Consider the following 22,794-nt stretch of genomic DNA (forward strand, 5'->3'; position numbering starts at 1 on the left):
TTTCACATTGATTGTGAATTTTAAGTTGACGTTATGCCACGTGTTCGGCCTGCAATGTTTGGCGTGGATTGGGACTGAGGAGGGGTGGTGGGGGGTTGGGGTCGATATTGCCAAGTCGGACGAGTATTCACTCAAGTTTCATCGGTCACAGTATACACACTGACGTCACAGTACACATCCTTTCACAGTATATACACTGGCGTCAGGTGACAGTATACGCATGGCGTAACGGTGTACACATCAGGTCACAGTATACACATGGCGTCACAGTGTACATATCAGGTAACAGCTTACACATGACGTCACAGTATACATATCAGGTCACCGCGGTCACTACGTGGTCACAGAGCGAACACAAGTGGGCTCAGTATGCACATGCTGTCGAATTTTAGTATCTTCTCCATTATTCCCCCTGGGATTTCAGAGACTGATGCATAACGCAGAGTATGTGCCGTGCTCCCAATGAAGAACCCGGGCTCTCCTGGTCTGCTTTTCACATTTACACTTTGAGACAAAAATCATAATCCACCCTACAGACCCTTAAACAAACTTCTATTTTATTTTTCAGATCAGCATGCCTCACCCAGCCAAAGCATTCAGCTTGTTTGACTTTTCCTTGTTTAAGCTTTGTACCGAGGTTGGTTTGTTGTTTTATAAAGTCACAGCAATATTCCAGCCATATGGTGGCGGTGTGTAAATAATCGAGTCTCGACAGACAATCCAGTGACCAACAGCATGAGCATTGATCTGATTGGGAACCGATGACAGGTGTCAACCAAGTCAGCCAGCCTGACCACGCAATCCTCTTACAACAATCACTGAAGTTACTAAAAGGGCAATTCTATCCCGGATTTTCACGGGTAGATTGTGGCAAAGAAAGACATGTAAGCAAAATGTTCTACAGACTCAAGACTTATTTTTATTTTTATAACTATTAAAAGCAAAGCAGAGCAAGTCAATTTCACTGGATAACTTGTTGGTGTAGCATGCAATAATATCGTTACCTGCCACCTGTAACAAACGCAGAGAATGTAAACAAGACACACATAGTCACATATACTCTTATAAAAAGTAGGGGAACCTGATCTGTCAATTTGAATAGGAAGTGTTGAATAAGTGTTGACAAAGGCAGGCATCTTATGAACAATGTTTATGTATAAACAGTACCTTTAACCTGTATGGAATATTTACAAAATCTAGTTCGGAACAGTTGACTGAAGTAAGTGGCTACATTTACACTAGTGAGTCTAACCTTTTGATGGGGAGTATATATATGAACGCTCTGCCATTTATTTTTATCGCCACCCCTAAACACAACGCATGGGATGCACGTGCACAACGCAGTAGCCCAATACACGTGCATGGGGTGTCATTCTTGATTTTGACAGTTTTCAAGAAGGTCAATAAATCACTGCAGACCATTAGTTTTGACAATCATCTATCATCACTTTTTTCAGTGTTTGTTTCTAGCCGGTTGTTTTTGTTTAAAAATGAGTGAGTGAGTAGCCCCATACACGTGCATAGGGTGTCATTCTTGATTTTGACAGTTTTCAGAAACGTCAATAAATCACACATACAAATTTCACGTCATACACCAATCATCTTTCAAGAGCGATTACTGTGCAATTATGTACTGTATAATTTTAAAATGTAGCAAATATTACCCAAACTTACATGCATGAAATAGGACATAAATCAAATCGAAATAGTGTGTGTTCGGTGACCAGATAGTCATTCTTGTCAGTTATGTGTTCAACCGAAGTGGTCGCTAATGAAGGCAATACTCGATACTGAATTGTTATTCCCCACGACTCCTTAGTGACCTTACCAAAATGAAGCAGTCTAACGACGTCTTACTTGCATAATCAGAAAGCAGACCTGTTTATAAATAAAGGTTATCTGAGGCCTCACGGTGTTTCCTTTGCATATTTTCATAAGCAAACAACAGTCACTATATTTACCACTGCATCACAGTTTTTCTTTTGTAGCTGGGTATATATTTTGAGAAACTACCCATAAATGGCTTGACAATAGATCTTCTCATGCCATTAGATTCACGTTGGACCATTAGCACGTCTGTCTCAGTCGTCTAACGCACCGAGTTACGTCCCTTGAATGTGTCAGGAACCTATGAGCGTGGGTTATAATCCCTGATCCTGCATATGATACTTGGATTGTTAGCAACATACCCTATGTTTTCACGATATGACAGAATAGCCATAGTAAAAAAATAATATAATTTATATAATAATATATTTCTCAGTGATAATTGCGAAATGCCCAAATAACTACCGATGCATTTGCCGCTTTAGTTAGGAAACACGTGAAGATGTTTTCATGGTAACAAGCGATGTTGGATCTAATTGATAAAGCCATATCGTCCCATGTATAATATACACGTATATATATTAGTTCAAAAGAATGAATGGGTATTGTTTCAGGCGAATTTCTAGCAATACCAAGGCGTAGAACACCAGATATTCACTTTTCACGGTGTAACCATGTGGGCAATCAAACCCTGATGTGACAAGCGAACACTTTAACCACTGTGCTATATCCCACAGCCCCTATTTCCACGGAACACATTCTGTGCCCCGGCGTGGATGCCTTGCGCAATATCTCTTTCACGTTTTATGTAGATCAAGGTGTTATTCATAAGTACTACGCATAGCCGTCCTTGTCAGTGACAAACGTTCGTGTCAACAAACAAATCTTTGAAATGTAGAGATCACAGAAGTCGCATACCGATGTCAAGTGTGTCTTGTCGCCGCAACCTGGGACACCAGTAACAAAGAAAACGCCCAGTCCCCGGGCTCTGCTGACAGATATGGAGAACAATGCAAGCCCCCTCCCCCCAGCCTGTAGTGTGGGACAACGCCGTGTGGTTTACATCTACATATTCTGAAAGAATAAACTTCAATTTTAATTCACGATTTTATAAAATTGGGAGATATATCGGAGTCAATCAATGTTGATATGATAATAATAAATGCAATGAAAGTGCAGCACCACTTGCACTTTCTTATGACCATAGTTGTTTGTACAGTAATCGCTCTTGAAAGATGATAAGTGCACGGCGTGAAATTTGCATGTGTACGATTTTCATAGGTGGCGGTGGAGTAGCCTAGTGCTTAAAGCGTTCGCTCGTCACGCCGAAGACCCAGGTTCGTTCCCCACGTGGGCACAGGGTGTGAGGCGCATTTCAGGTGTCCCCTGTCGGACAATTTGTGGAATATTGCTGAAAGCGCCGTAAAACCAAACTCACACACTCATTTTTAAACAAAAACAACCGGCTAGAAACAAACACTGAAAAAAGTGATGATAGATGATTGTCAAAACTAATGGTCTGCAGTGATTTATTGACCTTCTTGAAAACTGTCAAAATCAATAATGACACCCCATGCACGTGTATGGGGCTACTGCGTTGTGCATTCCATGCGTTGTGTTTAGGGGTGGTGATAAAAATAAATGGCAGAGCGTTCATATATATACTCCCCATCAAAAGTTTAGACTCACTAGTGTAAATGTAGCCACTTACTTCAATCAACTGTTCCGAATTAGATTTTGTAAAATATTCCATACAGTTTATAGGTACTGTTTATACATGAGCTGATGTATTGAAAAGCAAATTCGTGACTTTGAAATGTTTATTGTCATGCGTTCAATAAATGATGAAACCCGGTGAAAAATGGCGATTTTTTTATCAAAACTTTGCCCCAAAACGCAGCTGTTCACATGCACGATATTTGCACATGCTTTTCAGCAATTTGATGCATGATCCTCGTGCAATTAATCTGCATAAGGTTTGCAGATATTTTCACCAAGTTAGTGGAGAAATTCATCTTCGTTGTAACCATATGTACATACATAACTTATAGTGATTGATTTAAGCGAGTCTAAACTTTTGATGGGTAGTATATGATACCATGATGAAGATGACATAAGGCTGAAAAGCTGCAATGTTTTATATAACATTTTTAACAGCTGGGGGAAATTTCCAGAGTGAATTGAAAGTGTGAAACCTGACACAAACGTCACCCTTAAAGCTTTCTGGGTTTTCTTCAGGAAACTATACCGAAAAGGCATGAAACTATACCGAAAATACTATATTAGTTTTTTTGCTCTTCGAAAGACACGTCATCGTTACATTTTATGGTTATAGTTTTCATTGTATAAGGTCATGTATACATTTAGCAATGCGTACGTATATGAGTTGGGATGCACCGTATACCCTGGCTATAATGCCACCGTTTGTCCAGGAGAAAATATGGCATTATATCCAGATAGGACAGTTAGAGGCCCTATGCAATCAACAAGGTGATTGAGCTGATGTCTCCTGTAATGAGCCTTGAATGACTGGATACTCCCAGCGTCTAGGGGCTGCAGGTGACTTCTTGTTGTAGGTGGCAAGAAGTGTATTGTCACAATGTTATCTTATCTGGGATTATACGACTACCTAAAGCATTGGTGAGTTTAATTTGAGTCATGTCAATTAACCAATTAAGGTATATATACTACATGCAGCCAGTGTAATTGGCATTATAACCAGGGGAAATGACTGGCAAAAACATGGCATTATGGGTGGCATTATAACCAGGGTATTATATAGGCAGGAAATCTGTTCTGGCAAAACATGGCATTATATCCAGGGTTGCATTATAACCAGGGTATTATATGGGCAGGAAATCCGTTCTGGCAAAACATGGCATTATATTCAGGATGGCATTATAACCAGGGTATTATAAAGGCAGGAAATCCGTTCTGGCAAAACATGGCATTATATTCAGGATGGCATTATAACCAGGGTATTATATAGGCAGGAAATCCGTTCTGGCAAAACATGGCATTATATCCAGGGTTGCATTATAACCAGGGTATTATATAGGCAGGAAATCCGTTCTGGCAAAATATGGCATTATATTCAGGATGGCATTATAACCAGGGTATTATATGGGCAGGAAATCCGTTCTGGCAAAACATGGCATTATATTCAGGATGGCATTATAACCAGGGTATTATATAGGCAGGAAATCCGTTCTGGCAAAACATGGCATTATATTCAGGATGGCATTATAACCAGGGTATTATATGGGCAGGAAATCCGTTCTGGCAAAACATCGCATTACATCCAGGGTGGCATTATAACCAGGGTATTATAAAGGCAGGAAATCCGTTCTGGCAAAAACATGGCATTATATCCAGGGGGGGGGGGCATTATAACCAGGGTGGCATTATAACCAGGGGGGGCATTATATCCAGGGGGGCATTATAACCAGGGTGGCATTATAACCAGGGGAAGTATAACCAGGGTGCACTGCATTATCCTTGACGAATGCTCATTGTATTTGGTCTTAAATTTGACCAATTTATTCAAAAACCAAAATTGGCCAGAAGTGCTTTTCTTATTTAAACACCTGCTCACCTGGCGGTCCCTTGTGAGTTTATTCTCGACATGAACAACATTTAAGTAATAACACGGTATGCTGGCTTGGTTCAAGGTAGGTCCTCAGTGACGCAGGTCTTACCATTTTGGTGAAACCCAATAGCATAGGTGCGGTGTTGATAAACCTATACACATCAGGCGGGTCAAGGGTTAGAACCCAAATCATGTATGAAGAAATAAACAACACTTTGTTTGGTCGTTTTTGCACAAATACTTCATTTGATACTTTCCAATATATTTCAATCAGTATGGACATGCATAAAATTAGATATATAGATATATTTTATCATTTAAAATGTAAATTTTATACACGAGATTAAGACTTCCGTTAAGATAAAAATAGTGTTATATTTAAAAGAAGTCTGCACATTGATCATATTTTTCAGAACGTTACAAAAAGTCAAACAATTCATTCATGGCAAGGAAACGTAAGGCTTGGTTTGAAAACGGCCTCCTATAAGAGTTCCTGTAGTTTAAATGGTGCGTTGGTCTGCCATAGTTCCAGTACCTTGAAGCTTGGCCACGTAAGAGATTCCTGTTTGAAAAATCTTGGAAGAACGGATTGAAATATGGATTGACTTGAAGATGGACTCCCGTCCTTTTCCTGCTCAAAGATGGTGGTGGAAGATTTGGATTGATAGATGTTTGTTGACTTGGGTTCGTTTGCAGTGGTACGCTAGGGTTGATTTGCAGAGGAAGGTTTAGATTGGTTTGCAGTGTTTCGCCCGGAGTGGGTTGCTGTGATGGGCCTGGGTTGGTTTGCTGTGGTACGCTTGCGTACGTCGGTTGGGCAGCTTGATTTGCTTCTGAAGGAATCTGAGTCGAACCTAAACAGAATGATGAAAAAAATGACTGCAAGATAAAATAAGAATTCTGGAATGTTATAAGTTACAGAAACACAAACCGTCCTACAAGATTGCACAGATTGTTCGGAAGTGAAAAGGGACATAATTGGCAACACATCTAAAAGCCACCATATGCTGTTTATTCACCAAAATCACCAAGTCGTCATATGTTGCTCCGGTATTGAATCCGTTAACTCATTAATGAAGATCTTTCTTATCTTGTAGATGTTCATCACTTATATGGTTCTTCATGTGCACTGCGAAAACTTGCGGAATGTTGCAGTCAGCATGATGTTGAATTAGATTAACTCCACTGGCACACTTCACGAGCAAACTCATTATGAATTTAACATATACCTGCACAGACATAAAGCAAGGCATCGAAACGCTGTATAAATATTGAAAACGCAATCGTCAATCCTACGATTGTCTAGGCATCGGACATTTCATTTCGGGCAACTACCTTATGGTTTGCGACTCGGTAATATGTGACTGGTAGATAGAGCTGTGGCAATGTGTGACAGAATCTCACATAATAGAACTAATGACCCCGCGTCCTTATGTGTCTTCGAGAAATCCAAGACGTAAACGACAAAGAATAATACGGAGAAAGATTCACACAATCTTCATAAACAAATGTTTGTTGCCAAACGCCACGTGCACCATACACATACAACAACGATTTTCACAAGATGATTAATATGAACAATGACCCAAGTCGCATAGGTGCGGCCCATGCTGGCCACCCAAATGATGCCAGAATGATGCGTTGAGAACCAGAGCATTTCCCCCTAATCTTTTGACGTCATGATTTATGTGCACCCTCACTCTCCCTCTTTACTCCCCGTCCCTTCTCCAAAACCCTTGTTCCGCCCCTGAGAACGAGGTTTTAGTGGCCAACATCGACATACATGCATAGGTTCATAAAACGGTTGGATGATGATGTCCGGGTTGGAGGATGTTGTTCTCCGACTACACTGAACAGCGTCATTATACCAACATAACGTGAACCTGTGGATATGTATAAATTCAGTTTATTTAGTCCTAATTCGATTATCTACTTGCTGGAGGGACACATATTGAATATGGTTGAATGCAACATTAAATGACACTCACTCACTCACTCACTCACTCACAACTTCTGAAGTAGAAACTTCAGTGATAAAGGTGTTCGACGTACCCTGCTGACTCGTCATCAGAAGAATCAGCACAATTCCACATTCCCTCAGCATCATGATATTGAACAACGCTAGGTTCTGAAATATCAATGATTAATATTACTACAAGGGACATAAATTGCTGACCAGAAGAAAGTAAACACTATGTTCGTTGAAAAAACAGTCACGACTATAACACATTAGCCCGAATCATACGTACAAAAGAAATTGCAAATCGTTGTAAAATGTCGGGACCAAATTTTATGCCAGTTTTGACAGTGTGTCGGATTAGACAGGTGCCGTTGTTGGCAGGTTTCACTGTATACCCAAATGTTTGATGCAACAAGAGAAGAAACCCAGTTACATTTGGCATTTGAGAGGGCTAGCACTATAGCTAGCACTTTACTCCTGACACACAAAAGAAGCATACATACATGTTTAAGGTTGTAAGAAGATTAAACAAACAAGAACTGGTTATTCAATGATAATGTGTTTGATGCAGGCATCTTAGCAACATTTTGGACCATAGGTTTGCTGTGATTCGGCACCTGTTTTCATCCTAATAACTTTTCAATAACGTTGAAATAGCAAAGACTGACACTAAAGAAAATATAAAATAATCAGTTGCTGATTTATCAAACTAACAATTATATATTCTTGGACGGTTAGTTTCGCCATGTTACAGTTGAACTTTTTATCGAGTACTACTTTTTATGCCTGAATGACAAATTGTGTACACATACGATACTATTCTATGTATGAAATGAAGTTTGTGTTTCAAAATGACCTTACCTGATTTAGTATGGGAGCAGTACCTCAGATCCCCCGCAACAACGCTCCCCACTTCAGAGGACCCAGTTTTAAGCCACATGTCTGACCTGACCTTTGACAGTGAGTGGTCAAATGTCATCACTTCCTTTCCAGATACATCATCCATGGGGCCACCGCCCTCATTTTCTCTGTCCATTTCCGACAAGACACCATCATGGTACATATGTGTACGTCAACGTACAAGCACGACTTCTTTTGTCGATTCCGTTAATAACGGTGTAAATCCTGTGTAACAAAAATCATCAGGTATATAATGGCATCTACACGATTCGGTCGACTCCCTACGTAAATGCTCACATACTTTAACACGTAGTTCATCTCGACACACTGATTCCAACTAATAACTGTTGATGAATAAAAATTGGTAGCTCATAAATTACTAAATGAAGTGTGAATTTATCCAAACGCCCACTGCATTTACACATATATCATTTTTAGCTCTTTGTTTTACTAACTTGAAAGCATGTTAGTTTTGTCCTTTTTTGATATTCACTTTTTAAATTGGAAAATATTGCTATAACACCATACAGTGTAGTTGCTTAAAAATATTGAAGTCTTTACTGTTTTGTTTCTAAATAAAAGCAACAAAACTTTTAATTTCCCCACATGCATAGGCAATATCGCCTGATATACTGAACATCATTGAAAACGCACCACCTGTATTAGTTTGGATTTCCAAGAGCATAAATGAGCAATCGGTGTAAATTTTACATACTTTTGTAGTCCAATGATTGGTAAAGAAAAGAAACAAGAACCAATCCAGCAAAACAGTGAAGTTTTAATTCAGCTGACCATGTAAGAAAGATGGAGTCAGATTGGAAAGTCAGTAACGTGTATGACCACCGTTAGCAGCAACACAAGCTGTGCAACGTCTCCTCATTGAACTGATGTCTCTGAATAATGTTTTGAGGCGATGCCTCTTCAGCCCATCGTCGGCGTTCACGGCGATGTCTATCAGTCAGGATGGGTCCAACATAAGGGCGTCGACACCGTAATCCTGCCGCACGGAGACGGCGCCGGACGGTGGAAGCACTGATCAAACCACGTCGGCCTTGGACAGCATTGGCGGTTCTGGCAGCCGGCAACGTACGATCCCGAATATGGCACCGAACAATGTCTCGATCTTGGTGAGGGGTGGTAACACGTGCCTGGCCAGGACGTTGGCGGTCCCTGGTGGTTCCTGTTTGTTGGTACCTGTTGGCAAGTCTTATGATGGTGGAATGATGGCAACCAAATCGTCTGGCACTAATCCTGCTTATGTGCCAACCTGCAACATGCCCAACGCCCGTTCTCGTTCCTCTGGTGACAATCTTGGCATTGCAAAATAAACTTTACTTGCGGAGGTACAGCTAAAATGAGCACGTTTATTTGCCGACGGTCATTTATTACCCTAATCAGCATGTTTTACGCATGCTATTTGTGCTTTTCGTGTGTGTTGTGCATGAATTTTGTTGTTGTCACGTGATGTGTTCCATGATGTGTTCGGGCAGTCCTTTCTTAACTGTACAGCATTATTTATTGTCTTTTGTGTTATTAACAACATTTATCAGCAATAACACACGGTGGTGGACACCAGAAATGAGCTTTACACATTGTACCCATGTGGGGAATCGAACTCGGGTCATTGGCGTTACGGGCCAGAGCTTTAACCACTAGGGTCCAAACCCCCAACCCCAACCCCCACCCCCACCCCCACCCCCAAGCCAAAGTAGGGAATTGCATCAGACAAATGTCAGAAGTTATTTGTGTCCTGCCCCACAGGTAGCTTGCATAACTATACGGATCTACACGTGTCTGTACCAACGGGAAGGTATTGATCGGCTTACAACTAACATTTTAGAGTGGGTGGAAACTACGTCAAATATCTGGACGAATACATTATAAAGGCAACATTTGTATTGGTGGGTATTACATGACGAAATACTGAATTCTTATTAATCTAAAATCGATATCTCACTCAGAGACATCTGTGGATACCTAAATGTGTGACCATAGTGATGTTCAATACCTCCCAACTTTTGACTTCAACCTACATTTTTTCGAAATGGATATGGTTAAATTTAATATATCTTATGAACTTTCTCCAGATATCCAGATATACTTGCTTGACAACGATACAAGAATCTGTATCGAAACGTCGCATCTACTGAATAAAGAAGTTGTCTATCCATAACGTTTGTCTGTATATTACTCTCCTACTTCTAAACAGTGCCACTCACATTTACATTGAAAATAATGAATCTCTACATTGAACCAATTTTAACAAAGTTATCGGCCGAAAGCTTACATTTCACAATTTGTTGAGTGACACACAAACCCAGTCTATATCTTCCTTGTACCCCCCCTCCCTCAGAATACATTGTCCTTGAAACCAACAAGGATGTTATTACCTGAAACTTCAAAGCCCGAACAGGTGATGTTTACTTTTCCCATATTTACCAACACATCACATGTTTACCTGGCCCTTGGCAACAAATATTTCGTACTCGAGCTTGAAGAAAAAAGTGACCATCGTCACCTGCCGTTCCTACAACGGCATAAATTATTGTAATAGACTGGTTTAGAGACATTGGCTAAAGAGTTTCTAATTATAAAAGTATATTCCCAAACAACGCCTATCTCCCCCCTGTATATAAGCATGTGAAACATTCACCAACAGTAAACAACGCTGGTCGGACACAGGGTAAGCGTAGCTTTATTCATCTCATAAGAAACGTCACCTTCGTAAACAAATGCGTAAATACGTACATTTGTGATTTGCGCAAGCTTATGGGAAATTGATACTTAAATCATTGATACTGATTGATACTGATAAATATCAATTTAATATACTGTTGAGTGAGTGAGTGAGTGAGTGAGTGACGGAGCGAGCCGGACCGTGTTTGATCAAAACCATGTTTCTGCCTTGCGACCAACGCTTTAGCCAACTTGAATTCAACAAATAGAAGCCCAACGTCCCTGAAGGTGGAAACAGAAAATGTGCAACATGCCTTTTCACGGGGCCGCTAACCGCATTAGTCAACTGGTTATGTACAGCGTTCGTTCATAAAGTTGAACCGGGTTCGATGCCCATAGTGAATATTCCATGGATAGTGCTGAAGCGGGTTTAAGCTCAGTTCACTTAAACTTTCAAGTATTAATTTAACAACTACGTTTAAGATTCTTAATGGTTTGAGGACATTGTACTTTTATTGATTTTGAAAAGATATTGTTAAGATTGTAAGTGGTGGAGTACATAGTAAGTGGGATACTATGTTTGACAGTATTCCATTTACATAATGGGTATGGTGTTGACCAATAAAGAAATACTCAATCAAATCGAGATTCGAACCCACAAGGTTTCTGGCGTGCCCAAAGGACTCCATACAACCTGAGACGATCGCCTCCGGTGGATTCTTTCAAGAATGAAAAATGCGTATAAAATATACCAGCTGTACAAAGAGCTGACAAGACCCACAGCAATGCATGTATCCTCTAAAATTACGCATTTATTCATTATGGCCCATGTAGGTAAATTTGAACGTGTAAGTAACATCTGTTTTACGCTATGGTCTTGCGTAATAATTTCGGAGGATTAGATATTTGGGTTCGTACATTGCACTCATATGTGGAGTCGAACCCTAAAATATTCCTGACGATGCAACGTGTTAGCGACTTGGCCACTTCACTTCTCCATCGCTCCACATTAATGATAGGGATAAAAATATGGTTCATTAAATACCTCAAATCCCGACTATAGCGGATGCTGATTATTATCACCCTGGCCGATCAGTGAGCACTCGAACTTTCATGTTCATTTGTCTGGGGGTTAGAATTAATCTTCAGTAACCCAATGTTTAAGAGGCGATTAATGGGATCGGGCGGTCAGACTCGCTGACTTAGTTGACACTTGACATCGTATCCCAAATGCGTAGATCGATGCTCATGCTGTTTGTCTCTGGATTGTCTGATCGAGCCTCGATTATTTACGGACCGCCGCCATATAGCTGGAATATTGCTGAGTGCGGCGTAAAACTAAACTCACTCACTCACTTTCAGGTTTTGCATGAAGCTACATTTTACAGGCATTTTTGCTAAATAAATGCAAAGCAAGGCTGAAACTGTTTCCATTTGCTCTCAGTTTCTGCCCTCTTGGCATCCCGCAGAAATTCACTCATCTCCCTGGGGAGAATACAGACTTAGCATGGTGTGATGATAAAATGTTTTATCTGTTTGCAGGATACCACGTCAACATGAAACTTGTGTGTCTTCTTCTTGTGTGTGTCATTGTGACACTGAATGCGCAAACAGGTCAGTAGAATAGAACCGACATGACCCTTTCCAGACTCTCGATTCACTTCTCGGTTAACATTACATACATACATACTAACATTTGTATAGCGCCGATATCCAGCTCAGCTGCTCAAAGGCTTTGCTTTTCCCTCGATCACCGGATGTCAATTTCAACGGCACATCGTATTATCAATCTCAACTCCCTGGGGTATATACAACTCTTGCAGCCACTAGGCGCACCGAGTTAGTGTGGCTTTCCCATCCTTACGAGGTACCCATTCACAGCTGTACCCGCAACTAGGTGTTTGCACGTATTCAAGTGGACACCATCTGGTCATATACCAACGGATTCGTGGGTTCTTTTTTAGTGCACAGGGTTGTGTACTGTACACTAGGGGGTTGTGACAACACTGAAAGAGTCTGCACACAAAGTTGACTCCAAGGTTTTTACACCTGGTGACAGGTGGGCTCGATTCCCGACGCCTCAAGCTCGCTGGATCCCTAGCCTGGCGCTTTAGACAGGTCGCCCACCACGCCATTACTTAATGTATAATTACAACAAGAAAGACTGTTTAGATATAATAGTTATTAAAAGCGTCCACACCAAACACGAATGCAGTTTTGCCTGACAGTGACATACTACATACTAATCCAGATTTTGATATAACTGTTGTATAAAGAGTTATCGGTCATAATGACTGTGACGTCAGATATGTTATTGATGACGACATTTTGATAGTGTTAGAGCGTCGATATGGCTAGTTTGATGCTGCACGTTGGATCGACTATATCCCGGCTATCTGACAGTGGACTCTAGACAGCTGACTCTGGACCAGATAAACTGGTGATCGATATCATGACCAAAGTTCCATATCTTCGGGGCACGTTATCAAGCAAGTCTGACCACCCAATTCACAGAGTTCATGTCATAACCCATCTGGGCCCCGTTATGAAAATTCTTTAGCGCTCCCCACATGGGTACAATGTGTGAAGTCCATTTCTGGTGTCCCCGTCGTGATGTTCCTGGGAATATTGCTAAAAGCGGCGTAAAACTTAACTCACGCACTCACTATTTTAGCGCTACAACTATTACCAGCTAATGTATATTATTTAGCACTAAAACCGTGAAGATCCGGGTTAGCACACCGTGCTTGTAGTAAGAGGCGACAAACGGTATTGGGCGGTCAGGCTCTTGTCTTGTTTGACACGTCATCGTATCCCAGTTTCGTGTATCGTGATCGTGATCACCTGATTGTCTGAGTCCAGACTCGATTATTAACAGACCACCACCATATATAATAGCTAGAATATTGCTGAATGCGGCGTTAAACAACAAACAAACTCCAGCACTAATATTACTTTGTGCAATGGGATCTCTTGTGAACATTATGAATGAGAATTTGCTGTATATTTTCAGCCACAACACAAACTGCAGCTCCTCAAACACAGCCTCCATACCAACCGTACAACCCCTGGATGTATCAACAACCCTTTTACTTGAACCCAAGGACTTTCTTTTGGTACTGGCTGTTCTCACAGAATAATTAGGTGTGGGATGTGATACTGAATGGTTGATTGTAAATTACAGTCATTCCCTGGAACTGTCCATTGTACAGATGGCGTGACATGTGACGTCACATTACAGATGATAATATTTGCCCTGAAGATACGCAAAATTCATTAAATTCTTTGCAGAAACAGCTTTGATTTTATATTTTTATTTTTTTAGTCATTGTTGTGAAAATGGAATGTTTTAAAATTGATTCTCAAAGAAAATTAAAATCTATTCGGTGGAGATGTTGGTTGGGCTGCCTTTTCAAATACAGGCTGATCTACCAACGAGGATGGGATTACTGTGCTATACTAACGCCACTGTCCTCGTCAACATTATGACCCGTAACGCGGCCAAATTCCACACAGCGACCTCAACTCCACCAACCACTGACAGCATGTTAAACATGGAATTAGGGTCATCATAGCGGTAAGACTGCTGGCGTCGTCAACAAAAAAGAGAACTTTATGCTGAAGTCACGTGTCACTTTAGATCTTCCAGCCTCTGGGTATCGGACGATTGCTTCCTTTATCGAATTCAGTATACAAACGATACAGGATGAGATACCAGCATGCATCAAAATGTTCAAATATTAACCTGGGATACACTTAATATGAATGGTCTACTGTTAAGTGTTGAATACATAATTAGATACGGTCAAGATATTGAAAATGCCAACAAAATTCAAATTGTCAACGTTGGAGAAAACACTCTCAAGTATCTGCCGACGTCCTTTTTAGCGCCAAAGGGCAAACAGGTGTTGAAAATTATGTGAACAGAGTTTTCGAAACAAAATTTTACTCTCATGTGAATATATTTTTATACTGTACAATGCGAAGAGAAAATAAATACTATGTCATTTTATGAGCGTACTGACCTGTCACTGGAAGTTGATAAAAACAATTATCATCTAATGGAGGGTGTTATCGGTGCAATAAAGCAATCTGATAAACTTGGTATCCAAATCTGATAACTATGCAAATTATGTCAATCCAAGAACTACTTTCACAAAACTCCACACATGCTATGCTAATTCTAAAACGTTAAACATTTGGTTAAACCCTGCCCGATTTTGTTGTTCTTTTTAGACAGAAAGATCTTATTTTAAGCATGAGTTTTGTTTGCACTGTTTTAGCGACTAGTCACAACCATATGCCGCCGTCATGAACGACCTTCACCTTAGTGTACCGCTAAGTATTCTTACGCGAATGCTCGATTCCGAAAAAGATAATAAATAACAAAGGAAACATAAACTTTGACAGGGAATGAACTTTACAACTTCTGGAACGCCTCATCTCATTGAATATAATACATTTAATGTACAACCGCTAAGTTGGAGCTGGAAATTGACCGCTTATGCATTGAAAGGAATGCACCAAGAAAGGCAGAGGATCCCAGTCTTAAGGCGTCTGATCAGCAATATAAGGAGAAGCCTCGTGAATGTCATCCGTCAGAGAAGTGGGTTCGGTGAAGATCACTGTGTACTACCACAGTCTCTCACAGATCGTCTACAGAGAGCACAGAACAGTGCAGTGCGATTCATTTCTCGAAAACAGAAATGCGACCATATCACACCGATCCTGAATATCTTGCATTGGTTGCCGTTTCATCTCTGGTGTCAGTTCAAGATGTTGATGTACGTGTGCAAGGCCCTGCTTTACACTGCTCCAACATATCTCAAGGAGCAGTGTTCCTTATGATGCAGGGCGATCTCTATATCTGTGATTACTGAGCCCAAAACAGGAACAGTAATGTATGGTGACAGATGCTTCAGCAAGATTGCAGCAACAATGTGGAACGATCTACAATCTACCCTCAACATCTTATGACATTTTTAAGAAGGGCGTAAAACCCATCTCTTTAAATCAGCCTACACTCAGTAGCTTTTGTGACTCCTTCTGTGAAGCGCCTTAAAATCATATAGGGCGCTATAGAGAATTTTGTAAATTATTATTATGAGATGCCTTCTAGCGTCCTTGAAATGAACCTCTCAAGACTTCTTAGCACAACATAAATTCACCGGTTTTCGCGAGTGTCAGCTCCCGTGTTTGTGCGACGGTCGTGCCAGGCCTTCTTTTCGTCATATGTCATATTTCCCACAATGAATCACACCAATAATCTTTTAATGATCTCATATCCGAAAAAGTGGATTTTGGTAAATTAATGACTTCGTTCATTTGTACCTCATGTATCACAATATTGACGTTAACATTGCACTTCATAGCTTAGGGTAAATGCATTTTTGTATAAAGTTAGGGTGGACTGAGTTAGAAAAATATTAAACCTACTTGTAAGAATGTAATTTTGTGGCAGACAAATTTACTCACTTTTTAACAGTCTGAAGCAGAATTGATATTTTTTACATTTTTTCTGACGGTCCCGACTGTTGGAAACGTGAGCAAAGTTGTTTCCAAGAAATATCCATTTCTCCAAGTATTTAATTTTAAAAAAATATATTCGATTTAATTGAAAAAAAATATGGCTTTGCAGCTTCAGCAGGACAATAGTATCTAGTGTCTGATGTTCCCTGATTCTCATGTCAAGGGGCAGGACGTTTTTTCTACCTACGAGTCTAAATGTCACTTTAAAAGGTATTTACAAAGAGCGGTCATATATGTGGAAAGTTGTTCAATACGGCGTTAAACAAAACAAACAAACAAACAGACAAATAGACAAACAAACAAACAAACAAACAAATGTAAATAGGAATGCATGCAATGATGGTGAATATGATATTGTAAAGACAGGAATGTGAACAATTTCAAAATGGACTTCATCATGTAGCAATCCGTTACCCCCAAACCCTAACAATTAACACGTGAATGTGTTTATGTTACACAACTGGTAATTATGAATGTGCCTGAAAAGAGGATGCCATCCGATAAGTCAGGTAACACCTTACCCCAGCCTGATGCTTCTAAGATGGAAATGTGAACACAGATTTTGGCCGACCTAATGTGTTCTGGAAACTCGTTAGCTTGTGAGCAATAAATTGCTCTAAAGAGAACATAAAAAACAACATACGGAACACGAAAGAAAACCTCAAGCACACCTTGTCATTGTTACATGTACTATGACTTCTACTACTTCTTTCACTGAGTTCATGTTATAAGCCATCTGGGCCTAATCATAAAAGCGGCGTTTGTTTATTATATGTCATTTACGGTCACCTTAACACTTTTTAAATACACATTAGAACTGGTCAGCAACCCATGTTCGTAGGATGAGGCGACAAACCGGATCGGGTGGTTAGGCGTCCTGATTTGGTTGACACATGCGTAGATCGATGCTCATGCTGCTGATCACAGGATTGTCTGGTCAAGCCTCGATTATTTACAGACCGCCGCCATATTGCCGAGTGCGGCGTCAGGCAATAAACAAACAATCATGTTGCTTTCTGTTCAATTCTAAGCATATCCTTCCAATATACGTCAAATGATCTCAAGCCCATACTGGCTAAAATGGCAAATTATGTGACTGTGTGTATGGTCTAGTAATAGCATCTTAATCTTTATCTACATTTCTCTGTTTCACCGATGTGATTTATGAGAACCAAATTAATCGTCTCCTTTTCAATATGAATGAAGTGTCATAAAATACCATTGCAAACTTTATAGTCGACTTATTTCGTACTTTCGATTTTTAAACACTGCACGATTCAGGTGGGCCCTTGTTAACCAAGATATAACCAAGTTAATTAAACAGTAATAATTAGGTATTAATATAATGGTGGTGCGCACCCAGCATTTTGTGCTGAAAGTTTGTTAAATGACCATTGAAACTCGGGTGAAAATGAAGTGTGCACCCCTCCTTTTCTCAATAGTGTGCACCCTCCCTTTCTCAAAAAGCTGTATCCGCCCCTGTAATTTACAGTGAGACAGAGAGACACGAGAAGTTAATGTGGTGGTCCTGGCACTGACAGGCACCGCCTTCGAGCAGTAGTTTGTGACCCATATGGTGAAACCCACAAGCACACCAACGGTCCAGGATTCCTTATTTGAACCCATGACGACAAGGGACGCAACTCCTGCATCACTCTGGTCAACATGTAAACACGATGCAGTTAACATTCTGCGCTGAAATAAACAGTTTGTAAGATCTACGAATAATGATGATATTTCAGGGTTGAAAACTGAAAAGAAGTTTTGAGAATTTATTGTATTTGTTTTAATCAATGTGAGATGTCATAAATATACTCTAAAAAGGCGCTTAAAATATATACACCCAATAAAAAAAAAAAATAATAATAAACTACAACACACAAAAAAACACCAAAACAAACCCCCGAACAATGAAAGGGTAGCAAGAAATGGTAACCGGCATCATCTTGATTTAGCTCAAAACAACTTCATCAACAGTTTCCTCTACAGCTTCAGCTGTAATAATCTCCTTTTGACTTGACTGTGGATGTGCAACCACATCGACCTCAAGTGTGGAAACCACACAGGAGTCAACTGTAGAAACAGCTTCAACAGCTTCAACACCATCCTGATGGAGCTATACATTGTACGTCGGTTTCGTCCTGATTCTACTGTCAACTACTGGGGAACATATAAACTCATGCTCAGTCGGATCACATGGTTATAATCACTGGATTCACTGGTCCAGACTCCATTGTTTACAAACAACGGCTTTAGTACCGCTGAAACAAATACATATTCATGATATAGTCAAAATCGTAAAATCGACTATGCTTTCAGCAGTGATTTTTTATGGATTGCGCTTCAATGTGACTGAAGGCTGGTTGGTTGGTTGGTTGGTTGGTTGTTGCTTAACGTACTCAGCAATTTTGCAGCTATATGGCGGGGGTCAGTAAATAATCGAGTTTGGACCAGACAATCCAATAATCAACAGCATGAGCATCGATCTTCGCAATTGGGATACGATGACATGTGTCAACCAAGTCAGCGAGCCTGACCACCCGATCCCGTTAGACACCTCCTACGACAAGCATGGGTTGCTGAAGACCAATTCTAACCCGGATCTTTACGGGTTTGACTGAGGGTAGCACAACTAATACAGCTATTCCACACAGTTAATATATGACTCGTTGGAATGGATGACCCAGTGGTATAAAAAGGCGCATTTCGCTGTCCACAATTGCTTCCCCTCGGCATGCCAGGATTGTGTGTTCGAATATAGCTGTTTGTAGGTTTGACAGCACCAGCGTGTATACGTGTCCTTTGAGACACATTAAGCAGTTGCTGTAATTAACAAAGGGTTTAGTTCTATGGATGTACAACTTTTATAACAAATAGATGTGACGTTTCGGTGTAGATGCTAACAAACTTGCCTGATAACGGTATTAGCATCTACACCGAAACGTCGCATATTTTGTTATAAAGAAGTTGCATATCCGTTGAACTATCCCCCTTGTTCAGGTGTATGTCCATATCCCACATCAAGCAGATGTGGCATACTATTCAAAGCGTCACTAAACTTACTACATTCACTCACTGACTCGACTCTTCGAATTTGTAATAATAACTCTTAAATAACCCCATGGTTAATAATTCGCGTAGCTTAAACCATCAACTAAAACATATGGAATAAAACAGAATAAGTTGATACCAGCCGCTAAGTATTTATTAATCTACATGGACAAAATAATGTGCACACGATTCCAATACTAGGCTTATGCTGAGGGTAATTAAAGCGCTGATTTCACTAGCTTTAAAACAGTTTATATAAAATACCCATTCGTTGGGCCATAGATCATTGACAGAGCTTTGCTTCAGTTTGATTACACAACTTGAAAAAGGAATTGAGATGAAGACGACATCATGTTCGGACTGACATACTGTTGGTGTATTGCTTACCGATGCGTCCCTATGTCTTCAACATTGGCTAGTCACACCATGCATCAGGGAGGAGGTCAAACGATTGTTACGTTTGTTTTTACGTTTGATGTTTTTTAAGTTTTAGGCAGGGCGATAGAGAAATTCTTGAACGTAACGTCTGCATAATGCGTAAGACTAATTGCAGCTGATTGAGGTTTTTTAAGAGCAAAATTGTAGGGACTATAAAACGGGCATTGCTTGGCATATTTGTTCATATCTTGCTACAGGACCTCTTTCACAGTGCGACATAAAGCATCAGTAAGTATTAGAAGACATATTTATTCAGAATGCTTTAAGATCTTTTGATATTTTGAAAATACTATGTAGAGGTATAAGGTACAAATGTGACGGTCGTGCAGCCATGGGTGTCTGGTACTTCAATAATGTAATATAGATTCTGTCGTGGGTTTGGAGCCAGGATTCACCATATAATGAACCTGAAATATACTCAAAGTAAGTGTTACGGTTGAGAAATTGCTGTGAAAACAGTCCCCTTTAAACCAGCAAAATAAAACATAGTCGAGGCTATATTATTCAATTACATATTGAATAGCAATAAACAAGGTTACAATGAATGACAGTACAGATTTCTAATACAATACTAATGGGTTACACATTTAAAATATCAACTTAATGTCTATAGTTACTTATAGATACAGTCTTGCAGATACTCATAGATACACTGATTGAAGTTGTCAGCAGTTGAAAGTTCAATGTAGACGAGCCCTCTTGAGGGGTCGGTCTTGAAACGTCAATGTTGGCAGACAGATGAGCGCAAATCCAAAATAATCCCAACCATACATGTCAACAACCATCCCTTATATACCTATTATGCAGTTCTGGAGAATTCTAGCAAAAGTCATACCACACTACCATCTTCTCATAGCTTACAGTATCCTTCCGGAACCGGAAGCAAAGCAAACAAAGGGGAGGCAACTCATCAGCTTACTCTTAACAGGTGAAAATACATAGCCTTTAAGGCGTGAGTTCAAATCCACACTCAGCGCTTTTGTTACCCATAACTTAAAGTTAATTAGTGTGACATTATAATTAACAAAAACACATCCTCATAACAGTTGGTAAATATCGGGAAACACAGCAAAATCCGGTCATAGCCTGTGCTGTTTTGTGTTTGTTTCAATGGTTTGAAATGCGGCTTTTGGTGCGTGTGGCCAGTCAGTACCAAACACATCGTCCCGCCCCTTAGAACGAGGGCAAATATCAACAATGCATAGGAAGCTGACATGCCATGCCACACAATTCTGTTTTTATTTGCGCTAAGGTGTACTCACACAATAACTCCAAATCGAACCTAAGGACCTTATGTGTATCGTTGAAATGAATTGCTAGAACACCCCGGTGACTACACTCTTCCACGATTGGTTGGAGTATGTGTGTGTTTAAAGGTTTATGACGATGGGATGTTTTTCGAAGAGTTCTTTCTCTTCCCCCAGGTGTATTCAACAAACAATATATATTCTGGGAACCATCAAACAATCGCTTTATTTCCACGATTAACAGTAAAAACGATTTTGACTTTTGATTTTTTGCAAAAGAATTTTTTAGGTTTTTCACCACTGCATTAAAATGTTGATTTTCGGTATATTTATGAACAAACTGTATATTTTAAAAAAGCTGCTAAAGAAATCAATTGCATGCCAATTAAGATGCGACCTGAAATATGAATTTGTGTCATTGTCAAATACATACGAATAGCACCGAAACTTAAGAAACTTCACGCTATGTCTGTTATTCCCAAAAGCTCATTCCTTCCGACGTTATTCTCGTGCTGTGATCACAACATTTATGTTGGTTTGTTTAACGTCGCATATTGCAGTATTACAGCGGTATGGCGGCGGTCTGTAAATACTCGAGTGTGGAACAGACATTCCTGTGACCATCAGCATGAGTATCGATCTACGCAATTGGGATACGATGAGATGTATCAACCGATCCCGTTAGTCGCCTCTTACGACAGGCATGGGTTGCTGAAGACCAAATATTTACGGGTCCACACCATTTCTAACTTTGAAATAAACAGTGAGTGTCTACAGACAATTTAATAGGCTCGTTCGAGATGCAAACTCCCGGTTCCCAATATGGGTCCAATATGTGAAGCCCATGCGACTCCTCGACATTTCTTGACTATTACTAAAGACGGCGTAACACTACAATCATTCACTGGACTTGTTCGCAATAACTGCGTTACGCCTACTTCAATCTTAGCCTGAAGGGAATTCACATCTGCTGCAGATTAGAGAGACAACATTCCCAAGGTAATCATTTAGTGGTGCATGTCACGGGGTCAGTAACCTCGGCTGCAGTCGGATGAGTCACATTCGCGTACGGTATCAAGCAGAACACTACCACCAACAAGGGTACCGTGACCACGAGATGGTGCTGCTTGTCCTCCAGTCGTCGAGGCGGTGGAGCAGGAAAATCACGTTCCCCTGGATGACTTCATAACACATTACTCACTTTTTGTCAATATCCACTAAATGTTTTTTAAACCATTGAAGATCCGGGTTAGAGTTGATCTTCAGGAACCCACGCTTGTCGTAAGAGCCGATCGGGTGCTCAGACTCGGTGACCAGGTCGATACAGGTCATCATATTCTAATTCCGTTGATCGATGCTCATGATATCTAGATTCTCAAATTCAGACTCGATGTTTCCAACTGGAATATTCAATTTGCTAAAAGAGGCGTAAAACCTCACTCACTCATCTATACTTTACTAAGATATTTGACAGTCGTCGCCCCCGATCGATCGGTACCCATCAGCTAATACCATATTGTCATGTTTTTGTATTCCATGCGCCAACACGGATCTGTAATGACAGTGTTAGAGTGTTT

General features: G+C 40.3%; 2 long non-coding RNA genes across 2 annotated transcripts; one reads left to right on the top strand and one right to left on the bottom strand.

The window, feature by feature from the left end:
• Positions 1 to 1,302: 1,302 nt before the first annotated feature.
• On the bottom strand, positions 1,303 to 22,794 carry LOC124281449. Its single transcript, XR_006899933.1, has 3 exons — positions 22,780 to 22,794; positions 20,806 to 20,809; positions 1,303 to 1,447 (listed from the first exon to the last, which is right to left on the bottom strand). It is a non-coding gene; the product is annotated as an uncharacterized LOC124281449 (long non-coding RNA).
• LOC124281441 lies at positions 10,919 to 14,248 on the top strand. The gene is made up of 3 exons (XR_006899931.1): positions 10,919 to 10,959; positions 12,495 to 12,566; positions 13,966 to 14,248. It is a non-coding gene; the product is annotated as an uncharacterized LOC124281441 (long non-coding RNA).

Source organism: Haliotis rubra, unplaced genomic scaffold (assembly GCF_003918875.1).
Source record: "Haliotis rubra isolate DU_JTF1 unplaced genomic scaffold, ASM391887v1 Scf108, whole genome shotgun sequence".
In the NCBI taxonomy this organism is placed as follows: Eukaryota; Metazoa; Mollusca; class Gastropoda; order Lepetellida; family Haliotidae; genus Haliotis; species Haliotis rubra.